At 37.4% G+C, this 6,682-nt stretch overlaps 1 pseudogene; it reads left to right on the top strand.

The window, feature by feature from the left end:
* The first annotated feature begins 5,345 nt into the window (after positions 1-5,345).
* Positions 5,346-5,716, top strand: LOC112920458 (large ribosomal subunit protein uL29 pseudogene; annotated as a pseudogene).
* Positions 5,717-6,682: the final 966 nt, after the last annotated feature.

Below are 6,682 nucleotides of genomic sequence, written 5' to 3'. Positions count from 1 at the left end.
CCCTGAGCCAAAGGCGGACACTCAACTGCTGAGCCACCCAGGCGTCCCTCCATTTACCTTTTGATGAACATTTGTGTTGTTTCTGGAGTGTGGGGTGGGGGAAGGAATTATGAATAGAGTTGTTATCCAATATCTTTTTTTGTCTTTTAAAAAATACTTTTCATTTTAGAATAATCATGAATGTATAAAAGCAGTTGGGAATACTATACAAGTAACTATTTTTCTAAACCATTTAGGAGCAGTTGATAATCTGATGTTATCCCCCAAAACTTAACTATGTAATTTCTACACACAAAAACATTCCCCTACAAAATCACAGTATGACAGTCAAAATCAGGAAATCTACCTTGACACATCACTACCACCTAATCCTCAGAGTCATTCAAGTTTATGCAGTTGACCCAACAGTGAATTATATAGCAAACATCTCAAAGTCACAATTATGCCAAGTATTTAGCTATCAAGTTTCTTGAGTCTCCATCTGTCTGGAAGAGTTCCTCAATCATTTAATGGCTTTCATGACCTTGACACTTTTGAAATTAACAGTCTAGTTCCTTTGTAGAATATCCTTCAATTTGGTCTCTTTCGTGTTTCCTCAAAATTAGATAAAGGTTATCAATTTTGGAAGTAATTGTATCCTATAATTTCTACCTGTCCCATTATTGATGACATTCACTTTGATTATTTGATTAGGTGCTATATACCAGGTTTGATAAATTGTCTGTGGGGTGGTATTTAGAAACTATCTAGATATCCTGTTCTGTATCACACACACACACACACACACACACACACACACTACAAATAAAATAAATGCATATTTTAAAATATACATATCTTGAATCTATATTCCTATCATTTCCTGTGTTATTTAATAAGTTATAATTATTAATCCTGTGTCCTTCTGATGTCCCCATCATTCTTGGGGCATGTTCTTGCTTTCTGGAACTACAAAATGTCCCAGGATCATCTTGTTCTTTTCTTGTGCAAGTATGTTTACTGATGTTGGGTATTGCTGCTCCCATCTTTCAGTAGACAGAACTAGGAAAAATATGTATGTATATGCACATATACATTCACGCATTTTTAAAAAGAGATTTTATTTATTTACTCATGGGAGACTCAGAGAGAGAGATAGGCAGAGACACAGGCAGAGGGAGAAGCAGGCTCCATGCAGGGAGCCCAATGTGGGACTTGATCCTGGGACTCCAGGATCACGACCTGAACCAAAGGCAGATGCTCAACCACTGAGCCCCCAGGTGTCCCCATAAATGCATTTTTTAAAAGATTTATTTATTTATTTGAGAGAGAGAGATAAAGTGCACACAAGTGGGAGAGGCAGAGAGGGAGAGAGAATCTCAAGCAGACTCTACTGCGCTGAGTGCAGAGCCCAATGTAGAGCTGGATCTCCCAACCCCCAGATCACTTGAGCAGAAACCAACAGGTACCCGCACATACACACATTTATGTTACATCTTTCTTTCATCTATCATCTAGCATCATCATTTATCAGAGTTTTTATATATTTTAGATCTTAATTTTTTTATCACATATATGATTTGTGATTTTTTTTGCCTCATTCCATAGGTTTTTCTTTCCATTTTGTTGATGGTTTCCTTTGCCGTACCAAAGCTCCTTTGTTTGATGTACTTCCACTTGTTTACTTTTGCTTTTGTTACTTTAGCTTTTGGCATCAAATCCATAAAAATCACTGCCAAAACTAATGTCAAGAAGTTTACCACCTAACTTTTCTTTTAGGAGTTTTATGATTTCAAGCCTTACATTCAAGTCTTTAATCCATTCTGAGTTGATTTGTGTGCATAGAATAAGACTGGGGTCCAGTTTCATTCTTTTGCATGTGATTATTCCGTTTTCCCAGCGCCATTTACTGAAAAGACTATCTTTTCCCCATTTATATTTGTGACTCCTTTGTCATATATAATTGACCACATTTATGTGAGTTTATTACTGAGCTTTCTACTTCGTTCCGTTGATCTATGAGTCTCTTTATGTCAAAACTATACTGTATTGATTAGTATAGCTTTGTCATGTAGTTTGAAATCAGGAAATGTGATGTCTCCAGCTTTATTCTTTCCCAAGATTGCTTTAGCTATTTGGGGTCTTTTGTGGTTCCTTGCAAATTTTAGAATTGTTCTATTTTTGTGAAAAAATGTTCTTATTTTGGAATTCCTGGGTGGCTCAGTGGTTGAACGTCTGCCTTTGCCTCAGGTCGTGATCCTGGGGTCCTGAGATTGAGTCCCCTGTGGGGAGCCTGCCTCTGTCTCTGTCTCTGCCTCTCTCTCTCTCTCTCATGAAAAATCTTTAAAAAAAAAAAGTTGGTATTTTGATAGGGCTTGCATTGTTTCTGTCATTGTTTTGGCTTTGAGTAGATGAATAACTTCAGCAACATTAGTTGTTCCAATTCATGACCATATAATATCTTTCCATTTATTTGTGTCTTCCTTAATTTCTTTCATCTGTGTATAGACCTTTACCACTTTGGTTAAATTTATTCCTAGGGGGAAAAACTTATTCCTAGGTATTTTTTTAAAGATTTTATTTATTTATTCATGAGAGACACAGATCGAGAGAGAGGCAGATACATAGGCAGAGGGCAAAGCAGGCTCTGTGCAGGGAGCCCGACATGGGACTCAATCCTGGGTCTCCAGGATCAGGCCCTGGGCCTACGGTGGCACTAAACTGCTGAGCCACCTAGGCTGCCCTATTCCTAGGTATTTTATAAAGTCTCAAAATATTTCTGAGGTGATTGTAAATGTTATTGTTTTCTTAATTCCTCTTTCTATTAGTTCAGTATTAATATAGAAATGCAGCTGAGTTTTGTATATTGATGTATCCTGCAACTTTATTAAATTCATTTATCAGTTTTTTTGTTAGAGTCATTAGGGTTTTCTGTTTACAATATCATTTTATCTATAAATAGAGAGACGCCTGGGTGGCTCAGCGGTTGGGCATCTGCCTTTGGCTCAGGGTGTGATCCTGGAAACCCGGGATCGAGTACGGCATCAGCTTACTGCATAGAGCCTGCTTCTCCCTGTGCCTGTGTCTCTGCCTCTCTCTGTCTCTGTCTCTCATGAATGAATAGATAAAAATCTTTAAAAAAAATAGAGATAGATTTATTTCTTTCATTCTGATTTGAATGCCTTTTATTTTTCTTGCCTAATTGCTCTTGCTAAGACTTCTAGTACTATGTTGAATAAGAGTGGCATAGATGGGCATTCTCATCTTGTTCCTGATCTTTGAGGAAAAGCTTTCAACTTTTCACTGGTGAGTATGATGTTAGCAGTGGGCTTGTCATATGTGGCCTTTATCATACTGAGGTATGTTCCTTCTATACTCACTTTATCGAGAGTTTTGTTATGAATGGACATTGAATTTTGTCAAATGCTTTTTCTGCATTTTTTGAGATGATCACATGATTTCTATCCCTCATTTTGTTAATGTGGTGATTCACATTGACTGACTTGTGGATGTTGAACCATCCTTGCATCCCTGGAATACATTTCACTTTATCATGGTCTGTGATCTTTTTAATGTGTCATTGAATTCAGTGTGTTAATATTTTTTTGAGATTTTTGCATTTATATTCATTAGGGATATTGGCCAGTAATTTCTTTTCCCATAGTGTTCTTGTCTGGTTTTGGTATCAGCATAATGCTGGCCTCATAAAATGAATTTGGTGGTATTCCCTCCTCTTTTATTTTTTGAAAGCTTTTGAAGATTGATATTAATTCTTTTTTTTAAAGATTTTTTTTTTTGAGAAAGAAATGGAACACAAGTGTGAGAAGGAGCAGAGGAAGAGGGAGGAGGACAAGCAGACTTCCTGTTGAGCAGGGAGCTGGACACAAGACCCAATCCCAGGACCCTGAGATCATAACTTGAACTGAAGTCAGGTGCTTAACTAACTGAGCTACTCAGGTATCCCATGAATTGGTATTTATTCTTTAAATGCTTGGTAGAAATGCATCAGTAAATGTACCATCTGGTCCTAAACTTTTGTTTGTTGGGAGGTTTTTAATTACCAATTCAATCTCTTTACTTACTTTATTTGGTGTGTTCTGATTTTGTATTTCTTTTCTTTTTAAGATTTTATTTATTTTTTAAAGTAATCTTTACACCCAATGTGAGGCTGGAAACTACAATCCCAAGATCAAGAGTTGTACAGTCCACTGACTTAGCCAGCCAGGTGCTCCAGATTTTGTATTTCTTGATGATTCAGTCTTGATGGATTGTATATTTTTAGGACTTTATCTGTTTCTTCTAGGTTGTCCAATTGGTTGATATGTAATATATCATAGTAGTTGCATGATCTGTTGTATTTCTTTGGTATCAGTTGTAATGTCTCCCTTTTCATTTCTGATTTTGTGTTCTCTCTCTTCTTGGTAAGTCTGGCCAAAGGTTTGTCTATTTTCTTGCTCTTTTCAATAAACCAGCTCTTAGTTTCATTGAATTTTTCTGTTCTCTTTTTAATCTCTATTTATTTTTATTCTGATCTATGGTATTTCCATCTTTCTACTAACTTTGGACTTAGTTTGCTCTTCTAGTTCCTCCAGGTATAAAGTTAGGTTCTTTATTTGAGATCTTTCCTGTTTCTTAATATAGGCATTTATTGCTATGAACCTCCCCCCTTATAACTGCTTTACTGCATCCCATAAACTTTAGTGTGTTGCATTTCCATTTTCCTTTGTTTCAGGACTTTACATTTTTTTCTTTTTTTTTAAGATTTTATATATTTATTCGAGAGAGAGGGAGAGAAAGCAGGAGTTGGTGTGGGAGGGGCAGAGGGAGAAGCAGAAACCCCATTGAGCAGGAAGCCCCATTTAGGGCTCAATCCCAGGACCCCAGAATCATGACCTGAGCCCAAGGCAGATGCCCAACCAACTGAGCCACCCAGGTGCCCCCCAAATTTTTCTTTTGATTCTTCTTTGATTCATTAGTTGTTTAGTAACATGTTGCTTAATTACCACATATTTGTGAATTTTCCAGTTTCCTTCTTGTATTTGATTTTTAGTTCATATCTTTGTGGTCAGAAAAGAATGTGTGGTATGAATTCAATCTTCTTAAATTTATTGAGACTTATTTTGTGGTCTATTGTGAGGTCTACCGTGGAGAATGTTCCTTGTGGACTTGAGAGGAATGTGTGTTCTGCTGCTTTTGAGTGGAATGTTCCGTTCATGACTGTTAAGTCTATCTGGACTAACTTGTCATTTAAGTCTGGTGGTTCCCTATTGATTTTCTGTCTAGATGAAGAAAGTTGGGTATTAAAGTCCCCTGTTGCTCTTTCTCTTGGCTTCTTTCCGGTGGCGGCAGCAGTGGATTGTGCAGACATGTCCAAGATTAAGGCTCGAGATCTCCGCGGCAAGAATCAGGAGGAGCTGTTTAAACAGCTAGAAGACCTGAAGGTGGAGCTGTCCCAGCTGTGTGTCGTCAAAGTGACAGGTGGCCTCCCTCCAAGCTCTCTAAGATCCTAGTTGTTTATAAATCCATTGCCCGTGTTCTCACTGTCATCAACAAGATGCAGAAATAGAACCTCAGGAAATTCTACAAGGGTAAAAAGTACAAGCCCCTGGATCTGCGGCCCAAGAAGACATGTACCATGTGCTGCTGGCTAAATAAACATGAGGAAAATCTGAAGACCAAGAAGCAGCAGTGGAAGGAGCGGCTGTACCCTCTGCAGAAGTATGGGGTCAAAGCCTGAGCGCTGGCATTAATAACACACACACAGACACACACACACACACACACACACACACACACACACAAAGTCCCCTGTTATTATTGTTTTGCTGTCTATTTCTCCCTTTATACCAATTAGTATTTGCTTTATATACTTAGGTGCTCCTATATTGAGTGCATTAATATTTACAAATGTTTTATCCTCTCCTTGGATTGACACCTTTGTCATTATGTAATGACTTTCTTTGTCTCCTATTACAGTCTTTGCCTTAAAGTCTATTTTGTTTGATATAAATATAGCTACTCTGGCTTTCTTTTGGCTTCCATTTACATGGAAGATCTTTTTGCATTCCTTCACTTTTAGTCTGTATGCATCCTTAAAGCTGAAGTGAGTCTCTTGTAGGTAGCATACAGTTAGTTAGGTCTTGTTTGCTTGTTTGTTTTAATTTATTCAGCCACTCTGTCTTTGATTGGGAAATTTAGTCCATTTACACTTAAAGTAATTATTGATTGGTATGGACTTATTGCTATTTTGTTAAGTGTTTTCTGACTGTTTTGTTCCTTTCTTCTCTTGCTCTCTTCTTTGTGATTTGATGCTTTTCTATAGTGGTATGCTTAGATTCCTTTCTCTTTCTTTTTTGTGTATCTGCTGTAGCTTTTTGCTTTGTGGTTGCCAGAGGCTTACATAAAGCAACTTATATTTATAACAGTCTATTTTAAGTGAATAACAACTTGTCCAAATGCATTCTAGAGCACTACATTTTTACTCTCTTCCTCTCCGTGTTTTATGCTTTTATGTCATAATCTATATCTCTTTATCTTCCATTCATTAACAAATTATTATAGTTACAGTTATTTACCTAATATCCTTTTTTTTTTTTTTTAAGATTTTATTTAGGGCAGCCCAGGTGGCTCAGCAGTTTAGCTCCACTTTCAGCCCAGGGTGTGATCCTGGAGACCCGGGATCAAATCCCGCATTGGGCTCCCT

Source organism: Vulpes vulpes, chromosome 12, assembly GCF_048418805.1.
Source record: "Vulpes vulpes isolate BD-2025 chromosome 12, VulVul3, whole genome shotgun sequence".
Taxonomy (NCBI): domain Eukaryota; kingdom Metazoa; phylum Chordata; class Mammalia; order Carnivora; family Canidae; genus Vulpes; species Vulpes vulpes.
The sequence above is the reverse complement of the archived record's forward strand: the minus strand, read 5'-3'. Positions and strand labels throughout refer to the sequence as shown.